This window comes from Myodes glareolus, chromosome 1, assembly GCF_982192425.1.
Source record: "Myodes glareolus chromosome 1, mMyoGla1.1, whole genome shotgun sequence".
NCBI classification, from domain to species: domain Eukaryota; kingdom Metazoa; phylum Chordata; class Mammalia; order Rodentia; family Cricetidae; genus Myodes; species Myodes glareolus.
Window position 1 is genome coordinate 136,530,954 of NC_142026.1, and position 19,321 is coordinate 136,550,274.

The 19,321-nt window shown below is 44.0% G+C and overlaps 1 protein-coding gene across 3 annotated transcripts in view; it reads right to left on the bottom strand.

Annotated features, from left to right (window-relative positions):
* Prkn (parkin RBR E3 ubiquitin protein ligase) overlaps positions 1–19,321 on the bottom strand; it is a 1,186,369-nt gene that overhangs the window by 724,454 nt on the left and 442,594 nt on the right. The gene's annotated exons all lie outside the window — the stretch shown is intronic.

Here is a 19,321-nt window from a genome sequence, read left to right on the forward strand (position 1 = left end):
CCATTGGTCGGCACTTGTAGAAATAAGAGTTGCCACATCACACAGGCCTTTGGGAAAAAATGTGGCCAAGCTATCCCTCAGGGTCATTAGTAAACTATTCACCAAGGGCTCTCAGATTCTCACTGCCAAGAATGTGGACACACACACACACACACACACACACACACACACACACACACAAAATGTGAATTTAGTTCCTGCTGCAGAAACATTCCCTGGGGAGTCTGACCTCCTCACTTGTGAGAGAGGATTCCAGCCCACTGGCTTATCTAGGAAGTTGTGAGTTTGCAAGTGCCTTCTGGTCGACCTTGAGAGGGGAAATTAGAGTTTGATAGGCCACCCATGACTTAAGTAGATGGGTTCCTGGGGAGAGGATCCCCCTGGAAGTCTGGAGGTAACTTATTACCCCTCAGATTTCTATTGTCAATTTACCTGCTACGTGGCCACATTGAACATTTATAACCCGCAGAATCATGTCCTGCCAAATTGCTGCCAGTAGACATGTTTGTCCTCTGTGAGACTTTTATTACATCACCAGAAATAAGTAGAGAGCCAGGTTGTGTCTCGGCTTGGTTTTATTGTCTATCTAGGGTACTTAGCCTGATGAAAGCCTTTCTTCCTGGGTGTTGGTTCCATGGAGCTGCATAAGCTCTTCTTCATCCCCACTGCTTTTTGGTAAATGCCTATGGCCGAGTGGATACCATCATACTCCATTTGAACCTGATTTCTCCACTGACCAGGCCTTGGTTCCTACCCAAGAAAGCTTTCTAGCATATCTGGTCACAATGGATGAACTCTGCGTCTCTGTCTGGATTTGGGGCTGGGCTTTGGATCCTGACTCTCAGGTGCACAGGGCCTCCTGACAGCTGCTGTGCTCCTTCAGACCAGTGTGGGGGAATCTACTCCTGCCCCGCACAGCGGGCTCTGAGCTAGTTCCCATCCCTCTGGGGACGCTTGAAAGGTGGTCTTTCTAGACAGAATCAATCTTTGAGATAGAACTCAGAGGAAGGCTGACATCATTGTGTGTGGATAACTGAATCGACGAGCCCAGTACAGACCCCTCTAGAAGGGCTGAATCTCTGTCCAGAAGATAGCTACATAAGGTAGTAGGTAAAAGCATCATTAGGTTGTAACTTGAAGGTCCCTGTTAAATGCTGTAAATCAGTCACAGCTGGGCCATTTAGCTAGCTTGGCATTGACCCTTATGGTCTTGAGTGCTGTATTCCTAACATGGTTTTCTGATGCTGTAAACAATGCTGAAGTGGCAAAATCAGTGCCGCATGTTGCCAACCCAAATGAATATGCTTCACTTTTCCTGTTAAATGATGTCTTCTTTGATCTCTGCTTGTTGTTTAGGCCACTGTGCACATCCATCTTCTGACTGCAATTAATGTATGTGTGACAGATTAGTGAAGTTACTCACGGTGAGACGGGGGGGGGGGGGGGGGGCAGAGGCTAGTGTTCCAGGCTCACTCATGTCACAGAGACAACTGAAGAGTCCCGCTGGCTCACTCAGAAGCAACCTAGGGGAACTGGCCATTTGCATTTGAGTTTTAGCTTTCTTTGACTTTTATTTTCTGTGTCAAGATACTTTTTGGTGAGGAAGCAGTGTTTGTCTTTTAACTGCTGCAGATGTGGGGGAGAGTTCAGCAAAGTCTATCGCCTAGAAATGGTGATAGAAAGTGGGCAAGTATTTGCTTCTTGGTGGCCTTCCTTCCTTACACAGTTGTGTTTGGTGAGGCATCTCCTTGCTGTGGCTTCTGGGAATCTGGAGCTGCACTGAGAAAGTGACAGGGACACAAAGGGCAGTCAGTATAATTCAAGGCCTTCCAGAGCAGTATTTTCACTCCGGCTAGGCTTTGAGACACCTTTGAGCTATGAACACTTAGTTGTTCTGCTGCAGACCTGGAGTGAAGACCAGAAAGCGAAGGTGGTGAGCCAGTCAAGCTGGAGAGGGAAGCCTTGTCCTGTGAGCATCCGTGGCTACAGGCACCAATCAGGCTGGAGAGAGGAGCCTTGTCCTGTGAGCATCCATGGCCACAAAGAACCAATCAGGCTGGAGAGAGGAGCCTTGTTCTGTGAGCATCCATGGCCACAGAGCACCAATCAGGCTGGAGAGAGGAGCCTTGTCCTGTGAGCATCCATGGCTGCAAAGCAACACCTCTTCTTCTGCCCCCAGTGTTGAATGGATGATGGTGCAGGATCTTTTCATTTTCTTCTAGGCAACTAGTTTTCAAAACTAACACGTGGCACTAGCTCAACTGCCATTCCCAGAGTAATTGATTTTAGAAATTCTAGAATTAGCACTCCTGGGTGAGTGGGCCAACATATTATGTAGCTTGGAGCATCAGCCCCCCCCACTTCGTTCCTCTATCACCATGAACCAGTCTACTGTTCATCCCACATACATTAACTTTGGCCACAGGACATGCACATTGGCCTAAGCCAAAAATAGAGATCAAAGAGGATGCCAGCTAAGAGGCAAAGTGAAGTCTATTAATTTTGGTTGACAGCACACAGGTCTCATCAAGAGATGAAAATATGTTTCGGCAGAGAAACCCTTCAACACATAAAGCTTGTTTCTTTATACCTTGCTTGATAGAAAGAACAAAGACCTATCGCTAACACCACATCTCAGCAAAGATCTGAGAGGGGCTGAGGAAGCAGATGAAGGAAAAGACTGAAAAAGTTTAATGCCAATAGGTGGAGACGTTCTCATCCCAGGCCAAGCCACAAAGTTTGGAGTGTTTGCAAGACGCAGGGCATGAATTTGTTTCTGTGCTTTGAAGCAAGTGCAGCCAAGGCAGACAGGGGATTAAGAACAGAAGTCACGGAAACCATTCCCTTTTATTGCTATTTCTAATAGCAAGGAATATTTCTTTCACTGTCAAGTACAAACAAATAGATGCTGGATGCTTAGCACATTTAGATGGGGGTGGCGAATGGTCATACCAGCTGAGTCTCTCACAGGCTCCACCAGGATATTGGATCTTCACACACAGTGGAGTTTAAATGCTTCTTGAACATAATGAGGTGGAGGAAGTAATGCAGAAAATGAAGAAAGGAAGGGATAAAGAAACAAACAGAAATAGGATCATGCTAGGGCCAGTGTTGAGAATGTATTATGAACAAATCAGAGAATCTAACCTGGTCCTTCTAAGGCACAAAACAGCAACTGGCAACAAGAGTGAAGGAAGAAGAGAAGAAATGAAGGATTGCTGACCATCCCAAGGCACTGGACCATAAGCAGATTACCTTAGAGATCTGTTATTTACTGCCAGGTTACTCAGCATCCCTTGGAGTCCTTGTGTAAGAGAAGGACACAGGGACACTGAGCTCAGAAGTGGGAGAGAGGCAAATGGAGCTGAACAATGATGGAGTTGAACAGACTCATTTTATTTTTTTTTAAACTTTTTGTTTTGTTTTTGAGACAGTATTTCTCTGTGTAACAGCCATAGCTGTCCTGGAACTAGCTCTGGCCTCGAACTCACAAACACGCACCTGCATCTGCCTCCGAGTGTTGGGATTAAAGGTGTATGTCACCACTGCTGATCAAACATTCTCATTTTAAAGGTGTGAAGAGGGTCAAAACATCAAAGGTCTCACTTAAGGTCATACATCCAAGGAGAGAACTTGGTTATGTTATTATCAGAACTCTGGAAATACATTTTTCAGTTTTGGTAATAAGTCAGATACGGGACATCTACTCAACAACATGAACAAATGACCATAGCAGTCTAACCTCCTAGCTTGCCATCATTGCTCAGTCTTACTGATAATTGAGTTAGAAAGGAGGGATTCTATGCAAAATGTGTCCGCTTTACATATTTTCTTTCCATCTGCTGGTTTCTGTCCCACACTGGGATGGCTCAGAGTTGTTACTTGCTGTATTTGTGATGTGGTAATCCTAGTTGATTGCTGCAAATCCACTCAGCTGCAGTCTTTAGAGAGGGAAGCTGCTTAAAGTTCAGGTATTAGACATAAAATCTTAGTTCGACTACTACAGTAAGAACTGGGAAACTGGGGTAGAAATGCTGTATTCAGAGACATCACGCAATCACAAATCAACAAACAGAATGGAAACAGCTTTCCATGCAGCAGGGGCGCAGCTGACGGGGGTGGCGCTCTCCATAGTTTCCTTCGCACTGGCCTCTCTCGAAGACTGAAGGAGCTTGCAAGGAGCACACAGGGTATCCTTTCCTCACTGAAGCACACAGTTAAGTGGTGTGGGAGAATTATCTGTATTCTGTCAATCATATTTTAATAAAACGCTGATTGGTCAGGCAGGCAGTATAGGCAGGAAAGCCAGACAGGAAGCAGAAGTGGAGCAAAGAGACTGGGAGTATTCTGGCAAGCAGGAAGCTCCCTCCACACTCATGCCCAGATCACCGAAGAGGCAACATGTGAGCTGCCACGCTGAGAAAGGTACTGAGCCGTGTGGCTAACATAGATAATAATAATGGATTAATATAAGTTACAAGGACTAATAGGAAGCCTGACCTAATGGGCCAATCAGCTTTATAACTTATAGAGATCTCTGTGTGGTTGATTTTCCTTGGGAGTTGCCAGCTGTGGGGTACCGGGTGGGACAGATACCCCAACAAGCTGGCCTGTCATGTTACAGTTAAGTCTTGGAAGTCTGCAAATTGGAACATGGGACTGTTTTCTTGTTTCGCAACTTGGTCATCAAGAGTCAATATTTCCAGATAAAGCGCCACTGTATGTAACAAGGCTACTGATCTCACGCTTCCTGCCTTTATAGAAGAAATCAACATTCATATTGACGGGAAAATGGAACACTGAGAAAATCAACAGCTTTCTATATCAGGTTTCCTAAACCACCTGCTGTCCATTTGTCCCGGTCTCTCTCTTAGAGTACAATGTGTTCATGCTCAGGGACATTGCTCCTGATATATCTCCTGTGCTAGAAACTCTTCTGCTATCTGTGATTCTGCAAGGTTTGGGACATTTCCTGGAATCTGGTAAGCCACGGAAGGGCATCCTGGTCCTTGAAGACACTAATAGACCAAAGTGGAGCAACTGTTGCCTCCCAGTGAGCACCTCTGTGTTAGTCATGGTCCCAGTAAATCAGATGTTTGCAGTGTATCTGGGAGATGCTCGTGTTTGCTTTATCCCCCTGCACTGCATTGCTCCACCACAGTCCTAGAACAGGTCCTGAACAGGTCCTGACCCATAGGAGCCTGGAGGGGCCATGGCTCTGGGAGGAGACTCAGAGGATGTCCACAAGTCTTGACATGCCTGGAGGAAACTTCTCTTTCTAGGCAGTTTAGGGAAGCTGGCAAGTGAAAGACTTGGTACTTGGACGCTGTCTGTTCTCAGATGTTATGAGTCTCCAGCTCTATCAGGAACCTGTGTCAGCAGAAGTGCCTCTTGCATGGACTCACAGAGAAGTTAGGGCTTATGTCTGGATGAATTGCAATAATCGTTCCTAAAGAAAACTTCAACAATTTTAACTCAAAATGTATTTGTCTTCAATTAATTTACAGGGTAATATTATTGCGTCATTTGAAATATTCAAAAACTAAAGCCCAACTCTCTCTCACCTATGTTTAAAATATCTTATTACCAATTAGGTCATTTTTGCCAGTTTCTTCAACATATTTGACAATCCAATATGGGTGATTTTTTTGCCAATTTGAAGAAAGAAATATTAAAGAAAAAGAACAAGAGCAGTGAACCAATATGCACCTGCTTTCATGAAAAAAATGGCATTTTTTACAATCAAGAGTCCCCAGGATGATAAGGTTTTATGCCTAAATACACAGCACCACACTGGCTACTGCGCTGGGCTTTCACATGCTGAGAACACAGGATGTTCTCCCATTGAAGACCTCTAACAGTCTGGTAAGGAGCCCTTATCTGGATGTGGAATTATGGAGAGGAGAGAGATAAGAAGATCCGATAGATAATGTGGACTTCTGCCACCAACGTGACTTGTACCTGGCACTGTTCCCCAGGATAGACAATGCACATGGGACACACCTGACTCGTTCAGGTCTGCCAAGCACATCTTCTGTTCTGGCAACTTTGAACTGATGCTCTGTGAATGTTGGATGAGAGAAAGGTCCTTGCAAGAAAGTAGCATGTGGGGTTTCCCATGTGCAAAACTTTCCCCGAGTTACTGTGGACAGCCTCAGTGCTGAAATGCTCACCTAGACATCCAGCTTCAGCGTGGTGCAGGAGTGACTTCGATGAAAACCTTTTTGTCTTACAAGACGCAAAGACGTGTGGCTCCAGGATCCTCACTTGCCAGCGTTTTAGTGTTGTGAAAATCACCATGGGGCAATGCAATTATCTGTCAAGCCAACAACCTTGATTATGGTGCCAGACCCTGTGGCTGCTGACCAGGAGGCCAGAAGCATGCCTCGTTTCTAACCACCGAACTCATCAACCATCAACCTATCCGAAGGTTGCATCCACTGCTCTCTGTGCTCCTCCCTCCAGCACCCACCAGACCCACCCATCACCTTGCAGTGGCCAAGTCACTGAATTCTTTTTCTATTATTCTTCTCTCCTTAATGTTAATAAAATATGTTTAGAATTAATAAAATAAAGATAAATCTACCCCACCAATCCAACCGGTATTCGCTAGTCGAGTGAGATACCCAACAGAGTTTGCCATAATGCTAGACAAGCTGTTTCTGTGGCATAATTAACACACTAGCCACTGCTAACGGGGGGCTTATGGAACCTGTGAGCTGCAGCTGAAGTGGCTGGGGAACCAGAGGTTTCTTTTTCTCTAGTTTTAACTTGTTAAAACCTTAGGAGTCACATGTAGTTGGTGGCTGCCATCCTGGGCAGCTCAGCAGTACTGTACATCAAGTTGTGCCAATTAATGCATGTGCCTCAGATTTTCTACTTTACCCTTCTAATTGGCCAAAGCACACATTCAACAACAAAATGGAGCAGTGAAAACATTCACTTCCTCAGGTATCAAGTGATAAACCAACTGGCTGCCTCTCATCCCATGCTCAGGCTTCCAGGACCCTCTGCACTGAGCTTACCCCATTTTTCTGTCCATACTCCCATCCTGATTCACACACAGTCTCTTATGTGCTGTGAAGATTCATCAGCTCACGTGTTTGAAGTAGAATGGGTGGCACTGAGCAAGGCTTATCTGTAAATCCTTGAGAAACTTGCAGGAAGCAATTTCCCCCATTTTCTGTCCCCTACATGAAGCATCTACTTTAAAGCCGTTACACATAAACTTAAAATTAAAGCAAAACACCACCATCCGTCCAGGTTGTCTACCCTTTAAACCTTAATACAATCTCATTCAATAAAGGTGAAATGGGCATTGTTGTGAAATCTGCATTAGATTCTGCTTCTGAACATATGAATGGTAATTTTCCTCAATTTGTTACAATAATTACCATATATTTCACATAAAATATATTTTTCAATGTTATAGATTTTTTTCTAAGCTCATCCAAAATTTCCAGGCTCAATATAATACATGGTCATTTGAAAGCAAGTGCTCACTAAATTGTACTGGATAAAGTTGTACTGGGTAATTTAAAAATCTTTTACAGCAAATGACACACTGGATTCAAATATAGAACTTAATGTCAAGACCAATTCATCTTCAGTCACTTCCTCAAAATTCCTCAAAATTACAGTTTTCTAAATAAAAGAAATAAAACTTCACAACTGAACATACTATTCCAAATGGAAACTTATATATATCACTATTAAAAGTTATTTTTCTTGCCTAAGCAAACAATAGAAAGGACCAGCACTCACATTAGGACAGCCAGATTCTAGTATTCCTGGCATCCTTCATGATAAGATAACTGGAAAGCCTTTTATCCCCAGGAAAGACTATTGCATCTAACTTAGTCTAGAGGACAGCAGCTCTGTCTTATCAGGGGTCCAACATTTCAGCTCATTTTCAGCTTTTACTATCTCCATACTCTGAGATGGAATTTAATAGATGGTTGGAACAGCTATAACATGACATTAAGCAAAGAACATGTCAGTGGCATCCATGGCCCCAGCAAAGATAGGAGCTCTAAAACATAAATCAAAGGAAACAGAAGAACATCTTAGAAGAAAAGAATGGCAGTGATCCTGTACATCTAAAACATTCTAAATGCCTCAGGGAGGCTAAGAAGTATGGCGTGCTAAAGATAATGATGCCCCTTTAGCAGCCCTTGCTCTGTCTGAGAGCCTCGTATGCTTTTCTCAGGTAATGTAATGGCCACTGTGATGCCTGTCTTTCCAAAAATCACATGATTAGCATATCAAGAAAGATGCTGAGAATGAAAATATATTTTAACTCTTAAAGGTTCTACATATTTAGCTTATATAGCATAATGTTAGATCTCAGGTTTCAGTCGGAGCACCAAATGCAACAGATATCAACAGCCAAAAGAAGTTTAAATTCTATATGCAAATCACAAATGTCAAGAAAGGTATATAATTTGGAATAGACTTTAATTTTTCGAGCAGTTTTGAAAGCTTAGTAAAAGATATGCAGGGAATTCCCTTGCACCACATGCTAGGCACATGGAGTGATTTCCAACCAACCAATGTGTATAAAAGTTGCCCTGCTAAGATGGCTTAGAGAAAAAGCATAAGGCATTGGAGGAGTTCGCACTGTTATTGTCTACATTCTGCCTTAACAGGACAGCAACTGCATCTTAAATCAAAAGGGGGAAAAGTTATTGGAAGAACTGAAATCACATGATACAGTTGTTATATGGCACACCAGTCTTGGTCAGTGAGCTCGAGTCGGGTCTAGCCTGTGTTCCCAAATTTCATCTAAATAAAAAGCACACGGGTGCTCCCCAGAGAAAATGAGGAAGATCTACAACTAGACCATGTTCCATTCTGCCCAAGAAGATGTCCCTGAAAGTTCAGGGGGCAACAGAGAGAGCTGTGGTGGGGAGTAGTGAAAGTCCAGGGACTGAAGAGGAGGTACATCAGCACACTGCTGAGGCAAGGCTTCTCCATCAGAAGGCCAGCTAGCATTTGACCTAACATTGTCCTATTGGGACTAGAGATTCAGATCGGATGACTACACAAACCATTTCTGATCGTAGATTACAGATAAGCCAAGGCAAGCAGTGACTATGAAGCTTTAAGTTAATTCTTTATGCTTTACAAATGCATTCTCTATGTTGTGTACTATGCTGGGGACAGAGACAGGCAAGGCAATACTTCTGGAACTGAATCTTGTGATGAATGAATACAGCGGCACCCAAGGGACAAATTCTGTTTTAGATTTTTGGTCACACTCTATTTGTCTTATGAACTCGTATCTCATTTTCTCCATTGCTATCCATGCAGTTTATCTGCTTACAGCAACACTATACAATCTGTAGCTTATGTCACACTTGCGTGCACTGAACTTTGCTCAAAGTACTTTAAATAGTGGCCTACTTCCTCAGGTTTTTAGCCTATCACGGGAAAGGAGGAACTTGTCTGTCTCTATATTGATGATGCCAGTTTTCAATTCTGGCCATATCTGATTATTTTAACTGCAGGTCACTTCATAGGCAGTTGGTCAGTGCATAGTTATTAGAGTGGCTTTCTAAAGGAATATGAAATTCTCCCTGCCAACTGATGATTTATAGTGCACAAAAATCGGGAGTAATTCTGACACTGGCCAAGAATACAATGATTTGATATGTTTGGGAGAACCCTTAGTTCAAGCACACCAATAAGTAGTGGTAGGGTATTAAAAATATTCAGAGATGCATGTGGACTTGCCGACTGGCTAACACCAAAGGCTCTGGTTTCATTGGTATGACACACTAAAGTTGATCAACTTGGCTGGCTAGTCATTTGAAAATTCCTAATCTGTGACCATTCCCCCATCCATGATTTCATTTATCTGAGTACATGAGCCCTGCCACTGCACTGAAGGAGATGCCCGTGTTTCACCTCTTATCCTGCTACTGAGACTTGATCTGCTTCAGGAAGTGCAGCTGGATAAAACTGACTCTTGGGGAAGAGGCTAAGAACAGGTCTCAATTCTCCCTGTGCCCTGGTGAGAAAACTCATGTAACAAAGCAAAGGAGCTTTCAGGGAGAAGCAGCATTCCTGTTCCCAGGAATTAATTCTCAGCTTAGTCTCCTTCTCACTGTGTGACCCAAGTAAAGTCAATTAACCTCTCCATTTCCCATCTGGCTTTAATGATACATTTATGCAGGTAGCTTGATATTCCCAGGCAGAAAAGGCATGCATGCGTGAGTACAAAGGCTTCTATAAAATAATGCGCAGACAGATCTCAGTCCTGTGCTGAATGCCCTGCCTAATTCCAGGGCAGCGTTTTCAATGTGACTCCTCTGTCTCCCACAGTTTATTAGTGTGGGGTGATATGCTCGGCTTTTTTTTTTTTTTTTAACAAAACATCGACAAGAGATCTACTATGGTCTGGGACAAGACTGTTAAATTCTGTTTGGGTTTCCCTGGTGAGGTTTTGAAGTAATTTACTTCTTAAGCAAAGAACAAATAAATTAGCCCTCTGTACTAAAGATCTACTTTTTATTTTCCCAATTCTTTTTGAAACTCCTAAGTTGTAAAATGGATACTATATCAATTTCACCCTGCAGAGGAGAAGGCAGTCACAACTGAGGGTAGAGTTAACCACTGAAAAGCAGTGATCTCTCATTCACCAGAACAATCTCAAGTCTGGTCAAACTGCCAGAGTAAAGGTGTTGATACAAATAGGGCACATGAAAGCAAAATTTCTACTCAATAAAGAAATCTGTGCATCTGTGGACTTCATCTAAAACAATTATGCACTCACCAACATGGCTGCCACTAGTCACTCCCACCCAGAGCCCATCACCAACATGGCTGCCACTAGTCACTCCCACCCAGCGCCCATCACCAACATGGCTGCCACTAGTCACTCACACCCAGCACCCATCACCAACATGGCTGCCACTAGTCACTCACACCCAGCGCCCATCACCAACATGGCTGCCACTAGTCACTGCCACCCCACACCCATCACCAACATGGCTGCCACTGATCACTCCCACCCAGCACCCATTACCAACATGACTGCCACTAGTCACTCCTACCCAGCGCATCTTCTCTCCTTATTAAAGGAACTCTGATTTGACTGGGAATTCATGATTACAAACAAGGAGAATAGTTAGGCTCAGCTGAGGCCAGTCAAAGCTATTCTAGTTCTGCTTGGTTTCTAATGTCACTGGTGACTTCCAGTGGCTACAGCCCAGTTATGAACAGTGAAATGGAACAAAGAACCTGCTAGAGGACTTTTGAGAATTACTGCCATCATTATTTTAAATAAACGGAATAGCTTCCCCTGCCTCATACACAGACTTGACACCATGACACCCGAAGGTACACCATGAAGGACAGTGGACAGCGACATAAGATAGTCCAGTTGGTGCTTGAGAGGACAGCAGTGTCCTTGTGGGTCACCTCTGTTATAGTTCTACTAATGCCTGCAGGCAGCATTTGATTCAATAAACAAAGCAACCTGGCTTCTAAAAAGTACCAGCAACTACAATTTAAAATACACAATCTGGAGGTTTTCTATAGAAAACCCTGTCTGTTCCTTATACTTTTGACATACCCATAGGTTGTGACTTATCAAAACATTCTAGGTAGTTTCAATAAATTTTTTCATCATAAAAGTTTTAAATGTAGCCTACTGTATAAGAAATAAAATTCTAAGTAATTTTTATTTTTAATCTCCAATTAAATAAATCAATAACTCCATGTCACTGCTAACTTACACATATTTTATTATCTTCTAACTCAAAAGTAAATCATAGACATTAGGTCCCTCATTGAAATAGTGATTGGCAGATACGAAAATTAAGGGAGAAAAAGAGCTGCTCAGCTATAGCAGCTAACAGACAGGCAAAATGCTGAGTTCGGGTTCTGGTTCATGGTCAACAATAAGTCATAGGCATAAAACTAATCATTTATAATATTTAAGACCATGCATTTGAACAGTAATGAAATAATGGATTTAACACCTACATATGAGTATGAAAGTACTCATATTTTTTCAGAATTAATTATTTAAATTTCATGCTTATGGCTTAGAGAATTTCATCTAGAAACATGTGTCGGGAGCAAAGGCAGGTATCACAGTGAGAATTGTGACTGACTGCCAGGGGGTTCTGGGCCAGCCTCTCAGAAGTTTTGAGTCCTTGTTTGGGGCAGGTTAAAAGTTGGGCTGGGGATATTTGCTTCTGCCGTGACGGTATGCTTCTGCTCCTTCCTTCCCTTAGCGTTTGCAAAACTAAACCCACACAGAAGAGCAGGAGGAGGAGCCACAAGTGAATGACAACTGCCACTGGCATCTAAGGAAAATAATTAATCAGATTAAACAGTTAATGAATTAGAAACATTGACATCATTTCTGCAGGGTTGGATTAATTGAAATCAATTCAAATAACAATACGGCATAACAAATGTTTAGCGGTGAAATATGGGCATGCAGCAAAGCAGCCTGTGTATGGATTCAGACAACAGAGGAGAGGAAAGGACACCCATAACTGCTGTATGGGTATCATTGCCCTAATTTCTTAAGCTTGTTCTTAAGTATAAACAGCATTGTACTGATTAAAATAGGCAGTTGTTTATTTTCCATTTCTTTTCTTATAATTCTGTTAAATATTCTTCCTGATGAAGGCACAACACAAAGAGAAACAAGTCCTTCTCAATTTGTGGCATCTCCCTCACGTCATTATTTTTGTTTTTCTGGGGATGAGTTCTGTAACTCACAGTGACCCAAGTTCTCCAGCAAGAGCCCTTCACCTGTTATAGTCCAGGTATCACTGTGGCTCCAAAGAGGGAGCTGATTCCTCCTACACAAATGTGTCAGCATCGCAGCCTAGGTATGTGGGGGGGGGGGTCCCAGGCTGTGTTTAAATCACTCTCCACCAATGTAGGCGCACACACGCACTTAGAGCTCCACCTCTGTCAGTCGATCCCGCCTCTTTCTGACTTGACTCACCTATTTACCTTTGTCTAAGACTGACTGCTGGCCTACCACTCTCTGGGGGTCATGATCACCACACAAATGTCCCAGCTAGAGGGCAGTACTGATCCGGAACTACTAACCCTGGATGAGTTAGAGGGCACTGAACTCAAATTCCAGAGCGTTGTTTTTTTTTTTTTTAAATAAAAATAGTTAGCTTAGCTATATCCATTCAATTTGGGGATCTACTTGTACTGAAGACCATCCATAGTTTGTCTGGTTTCAAATGTAAGTGAACCTCTGGTATCCAATAGTTAGGATCCTTGGGGACAGACAGAGCACTGGGTTCTTTTCCAGTCTGAACATGTGCACTGGCTCCAGCTTTGCCCATCTTACTACACAGAAATGGGTGAAGTTCCGGCTTGCCTGTCCTACCCTCTCCCCTGTCCTGTGTCCTTCCACCCCCTCTATGTTCTTCTCAGTGCAGTCTCTCCCACCAGAGCCACAGTTAGAGATTGGAGAACCCACCGAGAGTCACTAAAACCAGCCTAAGCTGTCCTGAAAACTCTAGACGTCCAGCACATCCACCGGTCATGCCCTCTATGTGTATGCCTTATCTGTATGCCCTGTTACCATTTGTAGAAGCGGACTCTTCTCAGAGTGCTGTGAATCACCAAAATCAGACGTTATAAATGGCTCCTCTACCTAATCCTAACATAGTAACATGCACACACACACACACACACACACACACACACAAAGCTAAGGATTCTGAGTTCTTCAGATTTCCTGGGTCACTATGTACTGTTTTCTCTTTGTCTTTTCCCTCAAGAGGCCACCAAATAAAACTGATCAGCACCATGGAGAGCACAACAAAAGCGGGTGGGCAGCAAAAGTCAGAGGTCAAAAGAGCTCTGAGGCATGAGAGAGCTCAGGCAGGAAAAAAAACCTGCGGAATGAGAGGTGGAGGTGAATCCAGCACTGGACCAGCCTCTGCTCTGCAGACACTGGACCAGCCAGGAGATGAATCTTCCATGTAGGCCTCCTGGCAAACATTGAGCAAGATGGAATGCAGGCATAGCCGCCATGTCGCTGTACAAAAGACATCCCAGAATGACTTCAGGAAGTACGCAGAAATGTGTAGAGAGTCTTGGTTGCACTCTCGAATCTCTGAAACACTTACAGTCAACATGACAAGACACAAAGAGGGGACAGTTGCATCAGATGTTGACATTAGAAAGGAAGTAAGCTTAGATATAAGCCCAAGACTGCAATTTATTACAGATAAGATGTGCATAGCTTCCCAGGCAAGCAGACTCCTGACCAACAATTAATCTGCAGCAAATATTAAGTTTAAGAATGATTACACGTTTTAACTATATTTCTTAATAAATTTCCTCACATAAATTTTGCCTAATCTATAAACCAATTTTAAACAAAATCCATCATGCCAGGCACTTTACATCTTATTCTATTTATTGCACCATTTCTCATCAGAAACCTTTTAGCTTTAATGCTATTCCGAGGCAGACTATCTCATTAGGGTGGCAGAGATAAAGTTCTTTTTGAGATAAAGTAATTATAGTGATTGTAGGGGAAATATCATCCAAACTTCTTGGCTGCAGTAATCTCCTGGCTTCTGATTAATTTTAAGACTAACAAACTGAGTGCAAACAAAGAGATGCTGGGGTGGATAACGCCGGCAACCCAGAGTGGGGAGCGAAGAGATTTGCAATGTGCAGCTGTAATCAGAAACTAAGGTGTTAGTGGGCTTAGCGGGCAAATATCCCAAGGCAACACGTGCACACAGGTACGTTCTCCTGACTCTTGGCTGCATCTGCTCTGTCCTCCAAGTGCTACTGGAGACAATGACTTGACTCTCTAAATACCTTCTGTATATTTGAAGCTTATTTCCAATTAGATGAGTCAATTTCTTCCCGCCATACAACGAAGTACTTAGTCTTCTTCTTGAGGAAACTGACATCCCCTAGGATGTGGGCAGTGCTGAGAGTGATGATGGGGGAATGGGGGTGGAAGTGATACTTCACCCTCAATGGAAAGCGGTGTCATTAGATTAGATTAGAGACTGACAGTCTGCAGGGAGTCGAGGGGATCCCTTAGAGCAAAAGAGCCCTCCCTATCAGCAGCTACTCTAACTAAAGTCCCCGGTTCAGCCAGAGCGTTAAAGGTCTCTGAGACTGCTTTGGATGGCAAGAGCAGGTCCTAGGAAAATTGTTGAAACAGTGGCATGAGTCATTTTAAATTACCCATTTAACTGCTCAAAACTACAACCAGAAACAATAGCAATGCACAGAGCGACTCCTGCTGTGCTCGCCCTATCTCATTCCGGCATGGCCCCAAGTGGGTAATCTTTGAAGCCGTGGTTGAGAAATTGAATGCCTGCCATGTGTTTTCAATCGGCTGTGCTCACTGCTTTCCAGCGAGCACTCACACTTCTAAAGATGATCTCCATCTAGTTGAAACCCTGGGCAAGGTCACCGTGAAATGAAATGGATATTTTGTTTTGGAAATGGTAGAGAACCTGGTGTGTGAGCTGATTCTCAACTCACTTGCAAGGTCATGTCACAACCTCAGACTCCAATTTGCCCTTAGGGCAGAGATGGCTAATGTGCATCTTCCTTGCCAGTTTATTAGGGGCAGCACATGAAAGGTGAAGTGTGGTTTAAGCCAATCTGTGAACGACCCTTTGCTGCCACATGCCCAGTGTCCGTAGAGTTGAGGAGAACTGGCACCATTACTGAATATCTAATCACGACAAAACATGTAGAGGTGACCACAAAGACATGCTACAGGCCACCACTCTGCAGACAGGGTTCTCTAGACAAGAGAAATGAACACATATGTTCAAAAGTAACTCAGTTAGCTAAGATGATTCTATTTTTTTCACCTTCAAGAATACTTTTGAAGATATTCTTCAATGAACCGCACACACTAATTGATCGCAATTAGTCACCTACTTATGATCTCATATTCTCAAATTTTCATAAACAGAGAACATTGCATAAGCTGTTGAATTTTACGAAGAACTGGAAAATGAAATGGAACAGGTGACTAGTATTTATACAGAAATCACCCTTCCTGACCTGCAGGATAAGCAGCAGTTCCACCGCCTGCCACTGAGTGCGTAGCTGTCCTGTGAGAACTGTCGTTTCAACGACAGACCAAAGCATCGGCTCTCCTCTTTGTGGACCAGTTCCACTACGTCTGAAAGACAGGTGAAGAGGAACAACACTGGACTCTCTTGGTTAGACACTTACCACTTTGTAAATGTGTCATAAAAATCAGAGAAAAATATAGATAAGGAACCCAAGAAGGAAAACTACCAAACTGTTGCCAACACATCATTAATAAGGTAATAGAATTCTAAAATGCCAGACAGGCTTTCAAAAGGGTGTGGCTCTACGAAGTCAATTTGAAAGCTCAGAAACAGAACTGGCATTCAGCATGAACTGCTTTGTGGTGTACAGGTAAGAGAGAGTGCGCTGATGGGGATAAAGTGAGGAACAGGGACAGGCTGTCCGACCACGGACAGCACGCGGAGGGAATGGTGCACAGCAGGAGAACTGGAGCAGAGGCGAGCACAGAGGACAGCTCAGGCAGTCCTGGGGCCAGCAGGTGAGATGGGGCACAGTGTGACCTCTGCACTGACACACATGGCTCCAGGGAAGGTCCTGGAAATCAGAGGCTGGGACTTCCTCTTAGAGGAAGGTGAAGCTCCTCAAAGGTGAAATCCTAGCTGCCTCTGATCCAATGAGGTAGAGAGAGCATCTGTTCTCTGAAAGGAACCCGCCAACACCTAGATTTTTCACACTAGCTCACAAAGACACATATACACAAGTAAATAAATATGGATGTGGATGGTGACCGAATGATGGCAAGAACGAGGCTGACATTTTTAGATGTGTCCCGAATACTGTCTTAAGCATTCTTTATATTGACATAATCTCCCTATCAACCAAAGATACATTCTGTCATGTCAGTGAAGGACTGTCCCCAAACTGACAAAGCCAGGACACAGGGAACTGGCTGTGCTCCAGGGACACTCTGACTCCACAACCACTTTTCAACCAGACGCTACAGTGCCTCTCTGACTCTGAGTGGGTCCTCATCTCATCCAGGCTCCGGTCATCATCAGCATCTAACATCAACCTACCATGTAGTGCCTACCATGCTCATCTTTGCTGGGATACATGGAGACAGAAGCCGCAAGGTTTTGCTATTTTTCTGCTGGGGCTTTATTTTTGTTCTCTATTTGTCCTCCATCAAGCACATTTTTCAAATGACAAATTTCATATAAAATTATATACTTATGACTATCTTGATTAAAATCAAAACAAAACATTCAGCCACAGTGAGTTTTATCCCATAGCTTGCCATCTATTAGCCAGTGTTACAGTCTGAGCCTCTCCGTGCCCCAGCATCTTTCCCTCCCCTGCCATCCCAGACCTAACTTAACATCTTATCACCAGCCTGAGTTCTGTGTTGTGTGTGCAGTCCTTAGGTGTGTATACATCTGTATGTGGAGAAACAGCAAACTGTCCTCAGAACTTAATCTAAACAACACAGTCTGGGTTCACACTCCCAGTGCCCAAACTCTGGTTTTCCTGGGTAAATTCCTGGATCCCTTTAAGACTCAACTTTCTCAAATCAAACATGGGGTTACTGATAACACTTAGTGTACTGCTATGAAATAAATGATGCAATACACGAAGAGAGGTCAATCGCTCTTGCCGCTTGCATTAAAGACACACCAGGAAGTAAGGACACTTTCACCACTGGGAGCCATCAGGTTGAGGACAGACAGAGGCCACGTGTTGACTTAAGTACAGCAAAGGAGAGAAGAAGGTAGAAGAACACTCCCACTGGACCCAAACAGCCTACTCTGAGGCAGGTCCTGTTCAGTGAGCCTGCTAGAGAAGGCCTACTGCAATAGCTTCAGATCAAATATGGCTTCTCAGTGGATTTCATTTAGTTATAAATACTGTAACCTAGGTAAACACTGAATCACAGGTTTGAGGAAACAGACCCACGGTTTCTCCTTTATGCAGTATGTTCTCAAGATCTTAAACAAATCCCCAAATTCTCGTTGATCAGGACTTTCCCTGACTTCCTCTCACCTGACAGTGAACTCTGAGCAGCCCTCATCACTGGGGTCTCCATCTGGTACTTGGGGTACTTATCCCCTTGGACTTTGGGCTTCTCTGCCTGTGCTCTCACAGCTGTGATAATCAGATGTTCCAAATGCTACTGCCCTGTGCCTCATCAGTATTAGTCTGCTGCAATGACCGCCACAGCTCCTGGGGAGACCAGCCTGGGGTGGGGGAGGGAATAAAGAAAATACAAACTCAGGGAGACCAGCCGTGGGTGGGGAGGGAATAAAGAAATGACGAACTCGGGGGGACACGTAGACAGGCTGAGATTGGGTGGACTGAAATCTCTGACAGGGAGGTATCAGGAGCCTGGAAGCCCAGGGTGTTTATCACATACATTGAACAGAGGAGGGGAGGCATTGCATACAGCTAAATGTGGAGGTAATTACATACAGATAGATAAGTGGGCAGGGCAGTGGCGCACAGCAGATCGAGGTAACAGGTGTAGTCTTGGCAGGAGCAGTCTCTGTAGGGGAGCCGTCCTCAGGCTGTAAATATCCAGGGGCGGAGAAAGCAGTTGTAGACATCTTCTGTATACACTATCAACATATCTACATGGACCAGAAAGAGACTACTGTCCTTCTGAGCCTCACCGTGAACAGGAAGGCTTTGCCATTGTCTAGCAGGTCAGAGGCACTGGAGTCCTTGACAAGGCCAGCATGTCAAAAGCACACATTCACTCAGGACTTCACACGTCACATGGAAGCCTTTCAGCGGCTGCTCTGATATTTCATATCAAAGGCTGAGAGCCGTTTTCTCAAATGAATACTAGGCTCCAGCAGCGAACCTGCCTGTGCCCATGCACACAGCCATAGACAACAGGCACGGAGGAGGTGGCCCGGGCTTCACCAAACTTCATGAACAGGGGAATTGAAGTGTCGGAGAACGGTCTGGGTCACACAGTGGCGCTCATCCTTTTATTTTTCTTCCCCAGTGATTTGAAAACGTGAGAACGACTCTGGGCCAGGATGCAGGAAGGTGGGCAGGTGTGGCAGTTCTCCCTTTGGTACCACTGCTCTCAGTGCGGATGCGGGGGTGGGGGAGGGGGCTCTACAACCGCCCTCACTCTTACTTCTATTAGCGGAAAGTTGTCGCTTAATCGATCAACCTCAGCACACTGTTCCCAGGTGGAGCACTAGTGTATTCTACATGTGTAGCCCAGCTTGCACCACACAAGTCTGAACGCAGCACATTTCCAGTACTCAAATCCCTT